This window comes from Bombus affinis, chromosome 10, assembly GCF_024516045.1.
Source record: "Bombus affinis isolate iyBomAffi1 chromosome 10, iyBomAffi1.2, whole genome shotgun sequence".
Taxonomy (NCBI): domain Eukaryota; kingdom Metazoa; phylum Arthropoda; class Insecta; order Hymenoptera; family Apidae; genus Bombus; species Bombus affinis.
Window position 1 is genome coordinate 1,748,884 of NC_066353.1, and position 22,987 is coordinate 1,771,870.

At 39.7% G+C, this 22,987-nt stretch overlaps 1 protein-coding gene and 1 long non-coding RNA gene across 3 annotated transcripts in view; one reads left to right on the plus strand and one right to left on the minus strand.

The window, feature by feature from the left end:
- LOC126921382 (uncharacterized) overlaps positions 1-22,987 on the minus strand; it is a 133,935-nt gene that overhangs the window by 16,878 nt on the left and 94,070 nt on the right. The window lies entirely within an intron of this gene.
- The window catches only part of LOC126921357 (storkhead-box protein 2), a 111,859-nt gene that overhangs the window by 1,391 nt on the left and 87,481 nt on the right, over positions 1-22,987 (plus strand). The window lies entirely within an intron of this gene.

Below are 22,987 nucleotides of genomic sequence, written 5' to 3' on the forward strand. Positions count from 1 at the left end.
GGTTGCGTCGACGTGATCAGCTCGTGGAAAGTGAACGCACGTCGCGGACGGTCCACGACCGTGAAACGAGCTCCGCTCCGAAATTGGGATGGTGAAATTAGCCAGGATCAACAATGGCGATCGGTCGATTATCCCGTTCGACGCAGCTGAGCAAATAACTGGGCTAAAATGCGTGTCCCGTATCGTCTTCTCTCCCTGCGCTTTTACTCTTTTTGCAAAAACAGGCTTTAATTATTTTCATACCTCGTCGCTCCCTGATTAACTTTCTCGATAATTCGACAACTTTCTCGGAAGTATACGGTCGCTGAAATATACGATCGATCCGTTTCGAATGGGAATTTCAGCTGGACGAAAATATCAAAGCAACTGTTAGAGGATCCTCGAATACGACATTGATACGATAAAGTGGAAAACGTGCTCGTCGTTGGATCGATAGTAATAAGTTATACTAGGTGCATTACGAAGCAGAGAAAATTACCAGCATGATCTTTCATCTTCCCATTATCGTCCGGGTAGCACGGTCAGGATCACGTCGATCCCTGTCCCGCAAGCAGCTCCGATTCAATCGACTTGAGGGACTAGTCAATGTTACCGGAATCTCCGTGTTATGTCCTATGATCAACAGAGACGCATAACGAGACCTTCAGCCATTCAGAGGATCGTATTAAGCCGGACGATTATGTTAATTCCTGTGATCTTAATCTCTGAGAAGATACTGAACTTTCTTAGGTGACGAGCGCGTGGCACGCCAACGAGTTTAATGCGACTTGCTTCAAAATATCAGAAGATCTAGAGAATCAAAATCTTCTGAGTTACGATGTAGACAGTCAGAATATTATGTAATAAATGTACTTCTAAGTTCGAAGTTTCAGCACTATGACATTACTCGGATTATGTGAGTGTTAATTCTTATTATATAATTATTATTAGTAAATTTTCAATAGCCCTATAGATTTGCAAAAATTTACCGAACCCCGTAACATGGAAAAGAAATATTTTAAATTATTCAACTTTTCTATAAACGCGACAAATTTGGAATTTTCGTAAAAATATTTAAAGGATGAAGATCCAGAGCAGTTTAGTAATATTTTTACTAAGAAATAAGAAGACTGCTAGAAGAAATACGGCAAAATATATATATACATAGTTGCACTAATTAAACGGGAACGTTCTTACAAAGACTAATCGAAATTTTTTATGAAGGTTAACGTTATCGATTAATTACATAGAAATCGAACTATCGAAGGTTCGCATAAAATTTACACCACTTTCGTCAACGATTACACATTCGACTTAACGATTCCCCAAGTGACCCACATAAACGTTCTCGAAACCGGTGGATTCCACCTGAATTCTCTGTGCGTCGCGCCGTGCCCCAGCAAGAGTAGAAAAGTTTCCTCCAGGCGAAACTCAACACCTTCACCGACCCATCAATGACGAGAATAACGAATCATTTTGCTCGTCCACGTTCTCGTTTACCGATTGTTCAAACAGACCGTTTCGACGGAGGTCGATGACCTCCTTACACGAATCCCAGGGTTCTTACGACCTCGACCTCGAGGTATAACCGCGGAATAATTCCACGATGGGATAGTTAAAAGAGTGGACGCAACGTGACGGAAGATCTCGAGGCCAAAGGTGAGATCGCCTCTCGTTTCGAGACTCTTGAATCTGCATCGTTCGTCAGATATCCAGCTCGATTACTCGAACGAAGGTCAGTCCTCTCCATCGACGCTTCTTCCGTTTCATTTAAACCGTAAACCAGGAACTATTAGCAAACGCATATTGCATTGAACGAGACAATGTAAAAAAATCACACGATAAAAGAGCCAGGATTTCCATAGAAAAGTTCTGTTTCCACGTTGATGAGAAAGACCGAGGTTGCGTTCCCCGCGGAATTCTTCGTTTTGAACCTATGTACATTGTTCCATGGTGGCAGACGTCATAACAGTAATTAAACGTAATCTAGCTTCGAAGAGCCGCGCTGGGAACGAAGAAAATAGGGGACGTTATTAAGTTCGAATTCGCGCAGACAATAATCAAGCTGGATTGCGTCCCTTCTTAGAGGAAAGTGGCCTAATCCACTTTTCGTCTATTCAATTATACCAGATTACCATGGGAGATTCTTCTGCGTTCCGCTAACGCGAAACTTCATTAAACTTTATCTTAGGACGTCAACAATTTCTCGCTATATTTTTTTCCAGATCCCTATATTTTCTAATAGTAAATACTCGACAAGAATGTTAGCTTTTAGATTAGAAAAGTTCGTTTGCAAATTACTTTTATTAGTCTCGATGTGTCACAGGATTTAGTTTATACAGTAAGCGAGATTAGGTTTGAATCAGGATTAGAATAGGTGGGACTCGGCTTAAGGTTTAAATTCAATTATATTTAGATTTGAATTCAGCTTAAATTTCACAAGTTCTCTATATACTATAAAATTAGTATTCTCTGATTCTGCTCGCCAAATACTTATAATTTGAATAGATAATGATTTTTAATTAAACAAAACAATATATAATTGTAAAAAAATTTGTCTACGAAACAGCAGGAATTAATTAAAAAATTTGCATGTTAAAGCGTTACAAATGTTCCCCATTAATCGATAACAAGTTTAGCAAGGAGCCTTTAAATTTTCAAGAATATGTCGGTATAAAATAAAGCAAAAGAGTTAAAGATAATAACTTCGACAGACGGCAGGTTGATGAAGCTAATCGAGAAGTCGTTTGCTTCACGAGGCAAGTTCGCGAAGAGACGATGGCTTAATGTTTCACTGATCGAACAACTCAGGAGGAACGTGGCCGTTTTCATCCGGCAATACGAAGCACCAAACACTGTCTATACTGCAATCTTGGCCTAATCGGCGATTCATCCAACAGGCGGAAGAGGAATGCAAATGATAGATCACGTCGCGAGTGACGTAACGTTTGTCCAGGTTTGCGCAACGCCACCGTTTCACGGTCAAAACGTGCGACACGTAGCTGAAACCAGCTGGTCGAACTCACGGCTAAGAAGACGATTTATGGTCCTTGGTGCAGGGAAAGCAGAAATATTATCGTTTAGAATACATTAACCTTGCGAAAATGAGATTTATGTATTCGCGATTTGATCGAAGGATTTGCGGGATCGTGTACTATGCACGCGAATACATGAGATCTGGGTCGAGATATTATTGAATTCTATTATCACGTTCGTCTTTGTATCACTTGAAACGTTGATTGTGTATCTACAATACTACTTGAAGTAGTGTGTTAGTGAAAAGACTACTACTCTCGAAATAAGCGAAATATTTCGACCATAATCTTAACATGTTTATGAATTCATTATTAAATCGTATTAAATCGTGTCATATATTCAAAAACTTCATCGATAAACAAGAATCACTTTTTCAAAATACCTCATTCTTTAAAATTATCAGCATATATTGCAAGCCACTGTAAAACATTGCTTGTCGCACTTTGCAAAAAATCATCTCTGCTATGTACAGACAAGACTTTATCTGCCTTGTCAAATTAAAAAGTAGAATTCCTATGTTATACTTATGCACGTAACCTTGATCTTTCATGCAAAACCATTGCGTCACACATAACTATGTGAATGACATCATTTAACTGTTGTTTATGCAATTTCATATTCTAGAACAAATGGAACATATTCTTAAAAAAATGGAAAAATCTGAAAATACACAGATTTGTTCTATCCAGTAGATATAACATTGAACGTTTTACTTCGAATGTTTTATACATTTTACATTTAAATTTCTATATCTGAAGTGTATCCTAAAGGCATAAATATCCTCGATTTAGATACCACGCGTGCTAACAACTTGTTAAAAAACGCAAAGACTATACTTTCTAATCTTAAACGTGTCACGCCAAACTACTATACAAATTCCATCTAAATCCTCAAACAAATGCCGCTACCATCGAAGACACGATAATTAACGACAATTCGAACCAGCGTTCTTCGTACCACGCCACGTAATATTTGCATCCAAAGAGGCTAGTCATTTCATTGTACAAGTGAGCCGCCGTTCTTTCTCCAGACACCGATCGTTAGCAATAGATGAAACGTCCTAAAAAAATTAGCGTTGTTCAAGCGACTGCGCTGTTCGCTGGTAGCGAGGAAAATTACGGTTTACGCCGAGAGCACGCCGTTTATGCTTTTTACGCTTTGCACGCGGATCGCCGTTTAAGCGCTGTTTACAACGATCCTCAGGGCAATCCGCGAAGAGTACGGTAGGCTACTTGTAATTCAGCGGCTGGATCGGCTGAAAGTAAGTTAGTCCAGGGTTACCGGTTCCCGTGGTAGCCGTTGTCGTTCAGTCGACGCGACAAAAACCGCGTGAACTCGGGCGTGAACGCGAGATCTGTCTGCGAACCTGTCGCGAACTCTAACGTTCCGTTCGGATCGGCCTTCCTCGTTCATCGGCGTCGCTTCTTTCGCGCTTACGAAGCTGCACCGTGCGGTTTTCCCACTTTTTATCAATGATAACGAGTAATGGCTAAATTGAGGGAGAATTGTTAGAAAATGATGGAATATTTTGAGTAAAAAAAAAAGTCATTGAATTTCAACATAATGTCTGTGTTGTTTCTATAGCCAAAATTTGGATAGTAGACGATAGTAGACGAATAAATAGGTACAAGTACTACTGATAGTACTTAACAAGTATGGATCATCGATACTATTGATGGAAAGTATTTTCTGTTTCACGTACATTTTTGACGAAAACGTAGCGCATTGTCTTTTTGTTTCAAATATATTTCTGTTTGAAATGTTTTCTGTTCTTTAATGTCCATTACAGTGTGTTTGCGAATATTTCAATTAGTGCTATGACAGATTTTTCCGATTCGTAAACTCCTTACGACATAGAGCTATTTATTACATTGCAGATACTCTGTTGCGTATGAAAAGATATTCTACATATGAAAAGCGGGCAAATATCCTGGAAATTTCCAAGAAAACTTCAATACGCGATATCTTAGAGACCAAAATGCAATCAAATTATAATCACAAAACTAGACTAACTTGGTTATTAGAAGAAATGTTGCCAATAAAAGTAACAGACAGAGAGTTTCTTTGATTATTTTTCCGCGCTATGAATCACCAAAAAATGTATCGTTTTTCTCTCTATAAAAACAGGCAAAAAGAAGACGTCATTGAAATCAACGCGTAACGAAGTTCTTGCCCATTCCCATGGGCAAGCGAGTAGAACGTAAAACCAGGGAAAAGCTTGAAATCGCTGGGAATTGGTTGGATCGCGCCGGTGAAAGAGACTTTAATGCCCGCTAACAAGAAAGTCTACGGCACGAAGGTCGTGGTAAAACGAGGGACGAATTTTAAGGGTTCGAGAAGAGAAAGGCAGAATGGAAGATTGGCGATGTTAGAGAACAATAAACGCAAAGTAACGCGGCAATATCGCCGGCAATTAATTCAATTACACAGTGAAAGGAAGTTCAATGTCGACTAACAAGGCTCTTCGCGGACGTCACTGTCGCGGCGTACGATCGTGTCTGCATGCAGGGTTTTCTTTCTCTTTCCTTTACGATTCGCCGTTTCCATATTCCTCGGCTATGAATGAGACACGCGATAAATCTGCCAGGAAAAAGCGAGTTGCCAAGAAAACTGCGTGGCATCCGCGTTTGACCTGGACTCGACCAAATGTTACTTCTTGCCAGATTAAAACCTCTATGCACATATTTCGATTTCATCCGATATTCGATGCATAAGTGAATTAATCTTTTCATTCCTACGATTAGGTTATGCGTCATCAATTTAATCCTGCAATCGCCGTAAGCACAAGTGCTACCTTTCTGGTTTCGTTCTTTCTCCAAACGTGATTAACAGCTTTTCTGTAGAAGAAAGCTTGTTTCGTATGGCTCGATTAGCTTTTTTATTCCACTGTGATCACAAAAGAACATATAAATTATGTTTCGATTTTTTATTATTATTTCAGATTCATAGAAAATTTACTACAAGTTTCCAACACGTACAAAATAAGTCCGTATTACACCTAACTTGACAGCAACTTGTCTCTAAAATTGGAATCTAACATAGGAAGATAATAATCGAAACCAAGGCTGTTCAGGTTCTGCAAACTGCATGATTTCTGCACGAATAATCCAGTCGTTTCGCAATAGGATTTCAGACAAATGAAGATAAATATAGTAACTATTGATGAAGCGACACATGCAACGACCTTGCTGAACAAATGCTACGATCACCGGTACAATCACACATCGTGTCACTCTTCTATTCATCTTTTGATTCGATTTCCCATACGATTCGCACCGTGCGTTATCTGCAATCACTACGTTCGAGCGTTTCAACGTATCCAACGGACAAATGAAGAATAATTGCCACGTAGATAAGTTTAAAAGGGACGACGGCGTTAATTTTTATCGATACACGCGGGTCGGTAATCGATGAAGTAAGGGGGATAATTGATAGAATTCGTGGAGGGGACAAACGATCGCGTCGATTACTCGGGGATAAGTTATTTTCTCCGACGACGACGTTGGTCTCTCGATCGATCCGCGGGATGGCCGTTAATAAATCGCCACGGCGATAAAAAGACATTGCGAATGGTGCTTTTCCAGCCCGCGGGGCAGCTGTCGCCGCAATTACTTCTAATCGGTTTAGAAAATCCCGCGTGCCGAAACATAGCGACGACGTCCAATTAAGGAACATCCTCGACGATCGATCGCGATCGTCGAGTTCTTTCCGCGCTCGGCCACTCGACCGCGCGTTGCTGATTCGGCCCTTGATTTCACCACGCGCTCGATAACGAGCATCGCCAGCGAACCTATTAAATCTCTATGGTATCACTACGTTATGCTGCCTTTTGCTATTTCCTACAGATTCGTGTAAATTGGATTGTGTAAATTAGACAGTAAAAAAAAGACTTTTTTTTATAAATGAAGCGGAAATAGATATAGGAAAATTTGGAAGAGTCTGATCATTTAAAGAGAATGACTCAAACCTTTCAATATTTTTCGTCGTTATGAACGACAGACACGAATGAATTCTAATGGCAGAGATTATTCATTTCTAATGTTATACGCATACTACGGCGCTAGTAAATTACAGGACTTTTTGTATTTTATTTCGCTTCTACTATAAACGCTAAGTAAGCAGCGTATCATTAGTCAGACATTTTCGTGTATTAAATTTAGATTATTCAAGCAATGTACATCAACTTTTCAAGTGATTCGAATAATTATGAGCGGTAGTGCAAGTGGTACTAATTCGATGATCAAAGACCGTATGACGAGGAAGATAAACGTACTTTAATTACTTGTTATATAATTTTCAAATGAAATAACAAATGAAAAATAACATTTCTAACGAAGATTGAAGAAGCATACTAAATTCTGCGCGAACTTCAACATTTTAAACTATCTTAGTACGTGCTACAGAAAAATATTAATGCAATCGATTGATAAATTAATTCATAAATTCGTTTATTTTACTTTTACCCAGCTATAAAGTAGAAAAATGTATTTATCCCTTCGAGAAACTCGTCGAGTTTCCGGTAAACGTGAGCAATAACCAACCCAACACCGTGGACATTAATAAATCGGTCATTTTCTTTACTTTTTGGGCGGGACACGCTACACACGATTTCTACTCGCATGTAATTTCCAAGCGATTGCACTATTTGCAGACAGAAAGCTGCTGTCAATTACTCTTCCTGTAACATCAATAATCACGGTGTCTTGGAAGTGATTCAGGGGAGCAGCTAGAGGAACATTTGTCAATCAGGGAGCACGAAAAGAACCGTTTCTGATAGTTTCGAAATGTAAACTCTAAAACTGGACCGACGTCGTCGATCCTAATTTGCTTCTTGCTCCAATAATAAATGAATAATGAACGCGAGTGAAAAAAAGATCCATCCGTTGCCTGCTTCTTACTTATTCTAACGGATGTGATCTGTCGTAGTGCTCGAGGATTTCAGTTTAATCTAAATTACCAGCAAAGTTACGATTAATTATACGCGCGAGAAAAACGAATACCAGATACGAATTGTCTTTCATCGTCCACGATGCCAATTTTACTGTTGAACCATCGAGAAACGAAAGGCAGTTACAAGCGTTGAACGCTAAGCTATCTGCGACGACGAATTCAATATATCGTCACCGCGAAAGGATCAATATCGTTCGACCAAACTACCGAAAGAATATTACAACGGACCGATAGAAAGCTACGTATCTCGATTCCGTCGCGTTTCATTTCTCCAACGAGCTAATATATGCCATGTCCATTTTAACGCATGTAATTACGATTGCAGCAAAAAAGCCAAGTAGCCATTGGATCGTTAATAAGAGGCGACTTCGCGCCAGGAAAAGTTCCTAACGGGCGTGTCAACCATACCGACACCATGGGCGAGTTGCCTGGTCGACATAACTAGCCGTCCTCGATAGTCGATTAATAAAGAAATTATACGACGTAAACAGTGACCAACGGTGCTTGCGTGCCCCGTGACGACTTGCAGAAGATTTCCAGTTGCTTTTCTAGAACCGCATTAACTATAGCGTAGGCTCGCGCGAACGCAATTACTTCTAATCGTTTTAGAAAATCCACGATGTCGCTGGTTGATCCAGTCGAGACCAGACGCGAGTTGTGTGACTAAGCCGTCCTTCTGGTTTCTGTACGCCGGCTTTTCAAACCTCGTCCAGGTTTCCCCGACGCGTCTGCTTTAACCGTATCTGGCCGATAATGCCTCTTACCCGGTTGTGCATACAAGTCGCGAAGGAAGAGAGGAACGTAGCCAAGAAGCACGTTGATCGTTCCTCTTCCTGCAGCCGGTCTTGTTTTTCCCGCGGAATCGAGCGTAGGAGAAATTACCCGGTCGTCGGCTCGAAAAGCCGACCGACGATCGTTCTCCCATTAGCCTCGTTACGTTCGAGAATGGGTCGAGGAACTCTCTCCCTCTTCTCTCTCGTGTAAGTACGTACGTGGCTTGTCGCGTCTCTTCATCCTGTTCGACCGCCTCGATCGATCGCCACACAACCATGTGATAACGACCGGTGACGAGATGGTTTCTAGGTGACGTCGTAGGTGGACTGGACAACATGAAAGTTGCGTTGTGCCTGATGGGGGATTCGATAGTGGTTTTCGAGACGAGACAATGATTAGAAATGAAAGGAAAGGAGACGAAATAACGTTGCTGATAATGGATCAAGATATACCTATAGCGTTCTTACTTAATAGACGCGTTTTCACCTTGGTACTTATTTACTTCGATGGTGGGAATGTATTAAAATTAGAACGATATAGGCAAGATTAGTGATCCTCGTATAAGGATAACACACAGAATCCTGAAACGTTCCATTTTGTCTTTATACTTCTGAAGGATTTGTCAGTGGGTAATATTAATGTATAGCTTGTTCAAATAAACCAAGTATCTCGTACTTGATTCTTAGTGATATTGATGTTTTAAGGTAAGTATTTCTTTACTCGTCAAATTTGCAGGTTTTAAAAAACACTTTAGAAGAAGTGAAATATTTCAAAAGGAATTTTATGGAGTAGCTGCCAAGTTTTATTCCAGCAGTGCTCTGGTATCGTGAAACTCTTGAGATCTATCACGTTGGCAGATAAAAGTTTGTTTGTCCATAACTATGCGTTGGCGTGGAACTTTCGTGGAACAGTTATACAGAGGTACAGAGCAATCTCTGTATCCCACCGGGACAAGAAACGAATTCTACGAGTTGGCAAACCCGGCTAGTTTTCTACTAACTTGACTAGTTCATTGAACGTCATGCTTTCAAATCCAATTGTTCCAAAAACGATCCTAAAGTTTCCTCCAACTATGATCAGCATCGAGCCAGACGGAAAATTGCTCGCCCGAAGGCGAGCAAAAGTTTTTCAAGCAACTTCTCTCCTCGAGGACAATGGCCGATCTTATTCGGAGCAAACACGAGTACTTCGTTGAAAAAAGTTTGCCAGAGAAGTTTCCAACTAACGAGTGCACGAGATAGTTAAACGATTTATCAAAATTTTCTAAAAAGATAAAGAATTATTTAATTTTATTGACTTTTGTTATCAGATTCGTCTTTGTTGAAACGTTAATTGTGTATATGCTAGGAGCAATTTATTGATAAAAAGGGCGCTGTATTTGTCAGAAACGAAAGATTTTAGTCGAAATCTTAACACGTTTCATCATCTAATCGATTAAATTATACCGTATACGCACGTATGTTGTGACTAAAGTTAATGAAATTTGGGGATCATAATATTTCAACGGTTAAATTAACTTTTATACTATCACGACATATTTTATCATAGCACTAAACAAAGTTTGATAAAGCATGATTTTGCTAAGAATCTTCAAAAAGTAGGAGAGTCTTTAATCTCATTCCCCAGAAGAAATAGTTAAAAGTTTAACCGGAGAAGTTTGAAACTCATCAGAGCACACGGGATGGCTGTACAATTTGTAAAGTTAGCTTCACCAATAGACGATCTTTTCGAAAAAAAAGTAAAGTGAAAGAGCAAAGAATCACACGTTTATCGAGATGCGTATCTATACGAGATTCGTTATTTATCGTTGGTACCGTAAGCACCTTCACCTCGGTGCGGTAACGAATTTTTCCGCTATAGATCGGCAGTGTTGCTGATATTTAGTTAGCCTGGCACACGTGGAAATTGGCGGCGAAAAATGATCGACTACGTGATTCGATGGATTTGAAAGTTTCAATTAAAAGCGCCCCGGATATGAGTGTTGGGCACCGTTTCTCAAGTTTCACTGGGATCGATCACGTATTTCATTAGAATTTACGTACTCTAGAACATGCCGGGGCGGCTCGTTACCTTCGAAATCGTTGCCTTGCAGCTTTTCGACTCGCCTATACCCAGCTTGCTTCGTACGATTTAATGGCTTAATCGTCCTCCATTTTTCGCTTCGATAAACACTTCAATCTTGCGTAGTAATAGCCGCAACGATTTGCTAAATAAGATATCAAGATATGGGGATTTGAACATTTACAAGATTTGCCACCCAGAGATTGGAAGATTTGAACAATTGATAGACTTGAACGTTTAAATATTTGAGAATTGAGATATATTTAAGTATTTAAAGAGTTGAAAATTGAAAGATTTTAAGTTCGGAAATTTGGATAGTGGAAGATTATAAAATTTGAAAATTTGGATACTCGGAGGTAAATATTAAAAGATTTAAGCGATCGAAAGTTTAAATACTCGAAAGTTTGAGCTTTATAGAATTTTTATATTCGCAAATTTAAGTAACCCAAAAATTAAAAAAATTCGGAAATTTGAAAATTTGAAAATATATTCTTCTGCAACTTCGCGCTTCGTCGAAACTTGATTTTCTACGTATGTAAATTTCAACAATCTATCAATGTGTCAATTCTAAATGCAACATGCCAGACCTTGAAAATCACATATCAGGTGGGTAGTAATCAGTTCAAAAGTACAATGCTTAGTTCGTAGGGGGCTCGTAACAAAGTTGTAAATCAGCGGTTCGCTAACTTTCTCGAGACGTCGTTACTATCGATCATGCGTGCAGCTGGATGGAGCTGTTCGCGTGCCATTTCGCAAGGGGCTACGTTCGTTCTATTCTTAATGTCCGCGTGACTCCTTATATGGAAAGTGCGTGAAACGCACAGCATTCCATATAACGAGGCGCACTTCGGGAACAGAGAAATGAATTTTCGCGCGTTTTCACAATTTGACTGTGTATCGTCTTTAACCCCGAGACGTACAATTAGCCTCGCTAAATAAAAAGGAAAACGGTCGATCTCGCGACTCGTTTCTCACGCCGTTCCAGACCAGACCGCCATCGGTAAATTGTTGGCTCGCGCTGTTCGCGAAACGTCCATTAATCAGAAGCAATAACGCCGCGACGTCGGTGCATCCTGTTTTTACGGTTATTGAAAGTTATTACTTTGTGCAGACTGTTTCGGAATTATAGGCTAACAGAACTGGATGAGAAGAGTCGAAAGCTAGCAAAAAATTCTCGATAAACTTGTGTCCATAAACTAATGTTACATGGAATATTCAAGTTTCCACTTTGCGTGAATGTACATTAGTTCTCTTTTCACATTTTTACCTTATAGAAACGCGACTTTGTTGAAAATAATTCTCCGATGCATTCGTAAGCTGTTTCAACGAAGATTATTTTCTATCTACTTCTTTGGAACATCCTATAAACGAATTAAAAAATTAGCAAGAAACAAGTCATGTTAGTAGTGAAACGTAGAAAGAGAACTCATATACATTCCACGTTCTACTTTACATTCGGTATTTACCTGAACATTAACATACATTCGTGTAAAGTGGAAAACCGAAAAGTGGCAGAATAATTATTCTGTTATTTCTTTTTTTCTTGACATCACATAACATTTTTTAAACATCGTATTCTACAATAACTTCTAGTTAAAAATCATCATCTTCATTCCGCGTCACAGAATTCCACTTTCCATCTCGTTCGACTTAACCGACTTAACCTCGGATAAACGAGGACCTCAGAACGACTAAATTTCAAGGCGAATTTTCAAAAGACCGCGAAGCGGACTCAAGTCGACCTCACCAACAAAGCTGACACGTGAAAGGCAATTTTCGCTTGAAATCGCTCAGTAGCGTTCGAAGAGTCCGTTAAACCCGTTTCCGTGCAAAAGGAAGCCATCGCGTGGCACGCGTTTGCGGGAAGCTTTCAGGACGTCGACACGCAGGCAAATCGACTACCCGCTTCCTTTACTTTCTATGAGAACCGCGCTTAACCGGTAAATTATGCGCCGTTGCGGCAAGAAGTCGCCACGCGAACCGTTTCCGAACGATCACGCCCGATCGAACGCTATCTAGTTCCTAAACTCGTGATTTCCCACCGAACGAGTCGGCAACAAGAAATTTACCCGTTTCATCGGATGTAAAACGCGTTTACTTTCTTCTCTCGGTGGATACTTTTCATCGTGGCCATGGAATAAACGGATGAGAAAGGATGATTTACGTAATTCCACGGGCACATTTCCATCGAACGATCGACCAGCGGGGAAACGACTGTTACAGCCGAGTCGTAAATTTGCCAACTCGATCTCTCGATTGTCGCGTTAACCTCCTAGCGGTTATTTATACGTAATTCCTGGCGATTTACAGCGACCTCCGTTTGCGTCCATCGCAATCGCGCCGGAAGTCGAGGATACGCGACCCTTGACAGACCAATGTGAACGTGCACGCGCGCCTTCCTGTCGCGCGTGAAACGCAAACCGCCGCGATCGACGCGGATCGTAGGATCAAATGCTATACTCCTAGACGAAACTCTTGCGAAATAAACGTCCACATGACTTTTCTATCCCGAGCAGTTACAAATAGTACCGACGACTTTCTACGCAAATCGCGCCTTAAGAGGCGTCACAAATCATACGCTACATCCCCGACCGATAGTCTCGCAGGCAGTTTCATGAGATTTACGTTTGCTATTTTTCTCATTCGACTAGGCGAGTCTCCTGTGAACCATTCGTGTCCTCGATTAATAGTAGTTGTCGACCGAAATCTCCAGGTACTTACAGACATACATACGTGCATCGTAGAAATCTTTCTGTTTCCATGATGTTTGTCGATTATCTTAATCCTTTGCATTGGATCGTTTGTTTATTCAAACCTAGTATTTTTTAATATTCTAGGCTTTCAAACTTTTTGAAAAAGTTCTTTGATACTAGAAACTCTCTACTACTGTTACGTCTGGTGACACTCTACGGTCGTGGCGTCCACCAGCTGTGCACATAGAATTAAGCGGGTCGCAATAATGCTAAGGAACGCAATAATGCTGTAAAACGAGGTTTTTTGATTTACCGTTAAGACCGGTAAGTGACAAAATATCTTCGATTCAAGAGGTTATTGCTCCATTAGGTAAAAATTGGGGAAACGTGGGTGTTTCCCGGGATTCCAGCCGCAAGCGACCAGTGGTGGGGCGATAACCAGCAAACAAGAGTTTTCCTTTGCGACAGCATCGTGACTGGGCTTTACTGGATCTACGACTACAGATCAGTCAACATCTCTATACCTCCAATCATTCACCTACTTCTCTTATACCTTACGCAACAGCGTAACTATTTTCTCTATAAAGTTGTTGAAAATATATATTATAACCTGTTAACCTCAGTGTTATACTAATGCAACCACTCCTATTATCCTAATCGAAATAGGGGATGAATCTGTTCGTGGCATCGATTATTCTAATCGTAACGGGAATTTACGACTCCCGTTGACGCGCTTCCTCGTGATCGCGTCTCTCCGCGACTAGTCGAATAAACAACTACGTTATCATCAACCATCAGTTAACTCGAATGTTCCGAACATTTTCAAGAGAAATGAATGTTCGGAGGAAAGAAATTCAGGGGTAAAATACCACTGAAGTCACCAACGATCCAACTCACCTATAAAGGTGTTATTATCTTCCGAACTTTCTCCAGTTTCGTGCTTTCCGTCAATAACGAATTTCCATTTGCGAAAGAAAAAGAAGAAAATCCAGCCAATATATGGTAATAATAAAAATTGCTTCTCGTAAATCCGAAGAGTGGCTTTCGCTTCGAACGCACAATTTGCTGAAATCAGTCCGTTGAAATTGATCTTGGTCGTGCACACGGAACCATATTCCTTTGCCAGTTCGTCCAACGAAGCTCGCCGTACATACAAAAATCGACGTCCGCCCCAAAAAGAAAGTTTCGTTCCGTTGGTTTCTGATGCGACTTCCTGTGTAGTCGCGATTTCTAACTTCGCGCAGCACTTCCAGCTCGGAAAGCCGGTTTTACGATGAAAAGTAAGAGCGTTTCACGGTAAGACGCGTGGATGCGATTCACAGTGTTGGCCCGCGTGATTTGTTTCGACGTGGAACACGTGTGAAACACCCACGTTGCGCCAGAGTTTCGTGGGGGTCTCTCGAATTTCATGCTTTCTCCGTGGCAAAACGGAATTCGAGATCTTGTGCCGGCCGAGACGCATGAATAGGCCATCCGGGGACCTGCGCCGCTTTTTTTCAACTGTTCGTACCTCGTCACACTTCGGGTCAATGGCGAACAATTGGAATTCGTGAAAGCCTGACAACGTGTCAGTAAGTCACGCCTTTCAGTTGAAAACAAGGGATGAAGGGTAAGGGTTGGCTGACGTACTGACAGAAAAGGATTCAAGCTTCGTATGTGTCGTAGAAAGCTGAAAGGATGATTAGACAAAGCAGTGCAGGTCTGATTAGTTGTTTCTGACAGAGTTTTTACAGTCAGAAAGAGAGACACGCGTATTGGCGAAGTGCTTTTAGCATTTAGTAAGCTCATTGACGAAAGTATTGTATACAATCTGGGATAAAAATAGTTGTATAGGTAATGCACTAGTTTTATTTATTATACTGCACTCTTACAGTAGACAGATCATTTATCGAATAATCGAAATTAACGTTTGCATTTTCGTGTAATACAAGCGTCTTAATTTGTCGTATCATTTGAATCGATTTGTAACAAATCATATTTAACAAAATATTATCGATATTCTCTCTTTTCGACTACCTGTTCACTTATTTTTGTTTTCGACGGTACACAAATATTGTAAATAAGATAATGTTAGCATGACGCTAACGTATAATACTTCTCCTGTTTCTATGCAGTCCCGTTAATCATCTTTCGAGTTCTGCACGGCACTTATTGTTAGTTAAAAGAGATCAATCATTTAAGGTGTAAGAATCGAACGTTTTGATTGATAGATCAACAGATTGACAGGATAATGTGAAGTTTTAAGAGTGCAAAATGGTTGTTTAATTTTTGTCAGTGTTACAGGACTCATTGTTAGCAAGAGAAAACGATAAAGTCTCGAAAGTGTCATAAATTAGATTCTAAGTACTTTATACTGTGTCATGGGTCAAGTTTTTGCCACTACGACATAGAGAAATGGTATTCTTTGTAAGAATCACTGGCTAGGAAGAACATTCAGACAATATACGTGCAACAGATGTACCACGGTGTGTACATTTTTCATAATGTTTAATCTTAAAATTTTCTGGCATTTCTCTTTCGGAAAGATTCAAATGTGAAAGTCGTCGGATTACTCTTTGAAGCTTATAAATGACGAAATAATTCAAAGGTCTAACGTCGTCATCGTCATATTATTATTAAAACGTTACTAACTGATTAAGCATACATTGCATTTATTTCCGATGAAACTCATGCTAATTTTAATGCATTACATAATTTTTTTACATCAGAAAAAATGTATTTCTATCGTCAATAATTGACAACACAATTTTCCATATATCTGGAGAAATATTCAGTCGTGAAAAGGTTAAAGCTGTACATTTCACATGCCCTATCCGTTGATCCCAAGTATTATTCGCAAAGTATCACATTCAAGCGATTATTCCGCGATAAAATCCTGAAGAAATGGTTAAAGTTCCTTCCTCTGCCATCGGCTGTTTCAGAAAACTCGTGACTAAGGGGCATTACTAGATAAGCATCGCTTAATCAGTTCGTGCCCCGGGGCCACGAATAAAAAGCGAAGCAATAATATCAGGAACGAGAACCATATCCCAGGACGCAGCTCTTTTCAGCAGTGACGTCATGGCGCATTGCGGCTTTTCTACTTGACATGGTTGCGTATCGGAACTAGTTTTTCTATCGTTGCAGTGCCTAGCGCTAGTTAACTCGGCATAACCAAGAGAAGGTGAAAGAGCAAGCGTGCGTTTGCAAAGGTCAAAAGTATAACTCGTGACACGCGAAACGCTCATATTAACCACTGCAATAAAAATGTTCGTGCCGAATCTGGCAATAATTAGCAATAATAAAGCCCGCAGATCGGCTGCAATACCTGTTCGTTTTGCGAACCAGAACAAGCGGAAGTTGACTAACCACAGCGAAATATATCGCCTGATGATATGTTCAAAATAATTTCATAATGGTCGTTTGCATCGTACAAGGATTTCGAAAAAGAAACATGTCAAATTTGCTTATCCTTTTCATCTTTGTTGAAGCGAACAGTTCTGAGAACGCACATGGATGCACGGTGTCATGTGGAGATTTAACTGCACGTGGTAAGAATATGTGCTGCGTACGTGAAATCTGTAAGAGTGTAATGTGCTTGTGAGTGAGGGAGTTTTTTTACGACACGTCAGAAAGTACAAGTCATTCTAACCCGATACAGCAGTGTAATTGAAACGTATTATCACATATTTAACTCAAGTGTTTCGTTCATTAGTCGAACACGCAATTCTTACACAGAGATCGATTTGAAGCATAATTTAACTACGATTCGGAATATTTGAATAATAATACTGAAAAATAGAAGTGATTCTGAATTTCCCACTATCATAAGATCAAGGGTGCTTTGAAGTTTTCTTATTTAAAAAATATAGGAAAAGAAGAAGAAATTGCTATTCCATGTTTAGTTGTTTAATGGAATAGAAACTCCTCGATTAAACGATATTATATTTTCATCGTTCACATTAAACGGTAAACCGCGGTCATAATGATCGCACCGTAATTGGTGATTCGTCGAAAAATCAACAGTATCTAATCACATGCAAATAGTAGCTGACATTATCATGCATATGATCTAATCTTTGAAATGGACTTCATCAAAACTTCGTTTGAATAAATTTTGCACTACTTATGTAGGTCGAAAAATATAACACCTAGCGTACCCTGTTCACCTTCTCGAACTATGCCAAACTATCTGCGATCCGACACACCACGCCCTTCTTAAATAAAGATATCTAAACTTTTTCGAATTCCAACGCGAGATTTACTCACAAACCATTACCCTATCTCGACACTCCATCTCGATGCTAAATAACTCGGCGAAAGATTAAAACATTCTGTCCTTCGTTGTTCGATCACACCGGTATCAATTGTACAATCACTCGTACATTGTACAATCGACCAACCATAAATACGAATAATATGTAGGTAACTCGTTAATCGTGTCAAAAGCATAGAGTAGAATTTTTCTAAACTTTATTTATTGAAACAATTCATATCCTGTCCTTGTTGACTAAATCAACTTACCTGAACCTGGACTTCTATTACGTTGTTTAAATGTAATTTAACGTCTTCTTCAAGTAGTCTTCAAGTAGCGTGATATTTATATCTTATCGATAAACTAATGGTCGCAATTATAGTTAATACAAGTATGGAGAAATATACAGTGGCTACGAAATAAGGTGGTTCTTCGTTAGGTTTTACATTTCATTTTCAAAAAATCAATTCTTTATAATTATATGCGAGTACTGTTAAACGGTATAAAATTTAATATACTTCAATATAATCGATTAGTATGTAAATGCGATAATAAATACAGTGTCAATAGTTTCCGCTAACTGTTCACTTACTTTTGTATATATTCGTGTAACGTGAAATTCTACCGTAATTCTTGATAAGCGCTGTAGCTATTCTCAATAAAAGGCATCCATAATTCAATAAATTCACCGTCAGGAATCGGACGATTTTCTCAAACAGCAGCGCACGGAAGGCTTGGAAACCGGTCGACAAAAACAGCGTCGGCCATTGACTACCGGTAATCCTTGACGATCCTTTCTCGTCCTGTGCATCGAATAAGCTCCGTAAGGTAATTCACGCGGCTTGCTTGCACGCGACACAGGATATCCTTGAAGCCTGCTAACGGTGCTGCTGGGATCGGCCCGCGTCTGCTCGCGATGCCACGGGAACCTCGACTGAATTTTCCCATAGACCGCTCATCGCTCGTGTGCACACACGACTAGATAATACTGAAGCTTGCGAGCTTGTCACCGGCACGCTCGTCGTGCACGTGTGCACCTGACCAGGCCCATCATTCGAGGTAACGGAGCCTGGTTTCGATGGCATTGCGGTTTCACGGAACAAGATTTTCACCGGTCGTGTGTTGCTTCTAACCACGCGATCCTTTCGTTCGAATTTGGCTCTTTACGCTTGCTAAGTCTTTGTACTTGGAATACTAGTACAAGGCTGGTACAATTTTTTTTTTTAGTGTCATGAGTCATGGTCATGAGTTTTATAAATATATCAAGTTTAGAAAATTATTAGATTGTCCTAAAAGTTTCTTTCGTTTTAGAAGAAAATAATAGATGCACAACATTTTTCGTTTTAATGCAAACGAAACATGTTCGACGACAGCTAGAAGACATTAGAATTTCATGTTTGTATCAACATAGCCTGATAAAGCAGCTGCATACAGATAGCGAAAGACATTTTTGGGACAACCTAATACTAGACGCGATCATCTGATTCGAATGTGACCCACTGTAATTCCTTTTTGCAGCTGTGTGTTTAAACCTACGTATACCCTTTAAGGTTATTAGCGATTATATCAAGAAATTGTAATCGTTAAGTTTTCACTCTCTAAGTATTGATTGTTCTGATACGATTACTGTGATATCACGACTCACGAGTCTTCTGAAGTGATTTGATTGGCAGAATGATTTGGTTCTTGGGTAGCTATGTTTTTTAACTGTTCTAAATTTTAAAAGATATAATAGAGCTTCGAATTCATAAATTGTCTCGTTCGCGATCATATTCGTGAAACACAGTTCCTTGCAACGTCTACACGTTTTTGTAGGTTGTGAGAAATAGCACTGTTCGCTGATGAGTATGCACTTTCGAATTTTGCTTGGGTCATTAACGATTCGATCAAAGCCTCTGACTCTAGTGAAATATCGTAATCTTTTGTAATCCAATGCAAAATTAATAGCGAGTTGTCAAATTATTGTACGAGTAGCAATCCCATAGTTCTATTCTAACGTGCGTGGTAAAGAGACAAAAACCACAACGAATTATCCGTTATTGTATCAGGCAGAAAAAAAACACGCAACCTTAGCGGTAAAGTAATTTTCATTAGAGACATCATCGATGTTATCCGTCAAGTTATAAAGGAGCCCGTAACATTTACAAACAATCGCATGCAGGATAATTAATGAGCAAGGTGTACCAAAGGTTTTCAGAGCCTCAAGGCCGACGTTTCTATTTATACCATGGACTTCCGGATGCGAGACGCAACCACGTGGAAAGCAATATAGGTTTAGGTGTACACAGTGTATTTATGGAGGAAAGCTTCGAAATGCTTTCTCGACGTATCTTGTCGTTTATTTTCGTACGAAAACGTCCCTGCAGCCACGATGAAACGTGGAATACGTAAATGTTTGCATTCCAAAAGCCCAGCAAACTTTGGCTGTGAAATATCTACGACGTACAACGTATTAACTTTTTCAATGATCGAATTATAAATTCCGGCTCGAGCTAAAATCTGACGCAAGATGATTTAGAACGTGGACGGCCGTTCTAAGCCGGTGCGATAAACGAATCGATTAAAAATGCATCGTAAAGTTTCGCAGCGGGCAATATGCGTTCGCAGAGAGGAAATCCCTGGTGAACATGTTGCTGAACGCGTGCAGTGTATGCACGAGTCCCTTGCAATATGAAAGGGTCCCTTTAAGCCTCGGAGATTCATAGCGTGGAATCAAATGTAGATGCAGACGCGCAGAGCAAAGCGTACGCTCTGGCAGAGCCGCGATCCCATACGATTCGTGCCGTTACTCTCATTTTTCTTCCCACACACGTGCCGTTGTTGCCATACTCGCAGTTCATTTGGTTGTCCTGCTCGTGGGGATCGTTTTATACTTCTATAGAGAAACGAAAGGGTTAGCGGAACTGCGCGTTTCTGCAGCGTTTGCACGTTTGCCTATAGGCGAATAATATTCCCAATTGCAAGGAAAATTTATTATTGGTATTATTTATCTTATTGCAATGATCTATTATAGTCTCTAAGTTTTAACATTTTATACGTATTCTATTTGTTCTATAATTTGTATTATTATATAAGTTATTAAGTAAATATGATTTGATCATATTTGCGACATTCGCATAGTGTTTTATTAATCTTTATGTTGCGTAATTAATTTCTTTAACTCTTTAAGATAGATTTTATCGTGTAATGTACCACCGTACGATTACATAATATCGAAAAGAGATTCGTTCCAACATTTTCAACCGATACTCAGAGCGAATAAATGAGCAGCGAATAAATAAGCGGCATTCTTCGACAGCAGTCGAACGTTGCAGCGTAAATATTAAAGAAACGCGTTTAATAGCGTTTAGTTGAAAAGAGAAATCGCGGATTATTCTTTTAATATCGTATTTAAAGTCATCATTTTTAATGATACTAGCAGTCTTAATACGATATAAGGAAATAGGCTATTCAAACAAGACCAAGAAACGAGATAGCGAAATAACGAACCATAGAGGAGCCGCTATATCCGCGAGAAAAAAGAACGGCTAATGAAATTGACACACGTCAAGCGAGGATTAACGCACGAGATTGAAATCGTTGTTCTCGTCTTCTTTCGATCCTAGCTCTCGTCTCCGGTATCGTGCAATTAAGTAATTATATCGGGTATTCCTTGTCGTGGGAACGCAGCCACACACTTATATCAAAAAGTCATTAGGATTTTCGTTTTAGATAGGCGGCACAAAGTAGCTTCCACACGTGGATGCTCTATTATTTCCTGCTCGGTCATCGATTTCACGAAACATCGTGTTTGTAATTTGCAACGCAACCTATCCATTACGAACTCTCGAAACGCGAATTTCCAACGATTCATTGCCTCTCCCTGAATATATCCGGAGACTCGGATCGCGAGACGATGTTTATTCGAGCTATCTGTTTTCGCGTATGAAAACCGGCTCGTCGTAAGAGTCACGCTCGAACCGATCACAATGAGAGAATTCTCGGACGGTCGAGTCTCAGAGAGGCGACGCGTCACTTTTTTCTGGTTAAGACGGGATTTCCTATAAACGTCAGATGCATCTACAATACAGATACAATGGAGAAGCATATCTTCGTTTTCCTATAGGCGAGTTTTATACGTTACGTACACGTCGGACGATCACCCGCCTGCTGCAATAGCAATCTACACGCGAACGATTAATTTTTGTCGTGTTTGAAAAGTTTCAACAAGATCTTTTTTTTTTGTGAAGAGAATGAAATCTTGTAATACATTGCAAATTAACTTATTCTACAAAAGTATTTTCAGATATCTATATCCGCCAATGAATAGATTTTTAGCCAGATCTTACATTTCATTTCCATAGTGTCAAATTCTTATAGTCGTATAAGAATGATACTAAATAATACGAGATGTAATGTACTTGGACCTAATCAACTGGTATGTAAATGCTATAATAAATACAATGGTATGCAAATACTTTTCGTAGCCACTGTATATAATAGTAGCGAGAAAAATTAGAGTTTCAGTTCACTTTAAACACATATTTCACTTTCTCTGTACGTAACTCTCTCTTTTGCTAGACAACAATATACTAAATAATGAATACATAAAGAAACGAATGTGTTATGCTCGTACAAACCGTTCAGAAGTCACATAGATCAACCGTGTACATTAAAAAGCAGAAAAAATTCATGTTGGAGATATTACTTTTTAATCTTATCTGGGAATTTGCTATTATTTGTCATCGCCTCGTGATAAATGAACTCGTGGAAATAATTTGTTTTTTATGAATCGAACGTTACTCGTGCACTTACATAATAAAATTGAGAAATTGCTTAAAAGTGAAGTTGACCGAAGAAATTGATTAAAAGTGACTCAGTCGAACCATTTTACGTTTATGAGAAGTCTCATCCGCGCATGGATGCTGCGTTCAGCTGACAGCAGAGAACGTATACGTTTAAATGTTCGTGTCTAACGCTTACAGGAAATCCTGCCTTTGCTCAAGGAATATTTCCTACCGTTTCATCGCGAGTTTCCTTTTCCTCCACGCAACGACAGCCTCCCATATAAACTTAATCGCGAGAACTGTTTGTTACGGGTGGCCATTACAGACTCTCAATGGCGAAAGACAAACGCCACTTTGTTTCCCTACAAACACTCCACGATAGACCAAATGCGCAGGCTTATCAACGAAATAATACTAGCACTAGAAAACAAACAATACTGCACAGCCCTCTTTATGGACATGGAGAAAGCATTTGACAAAATAAGCCACGAAAG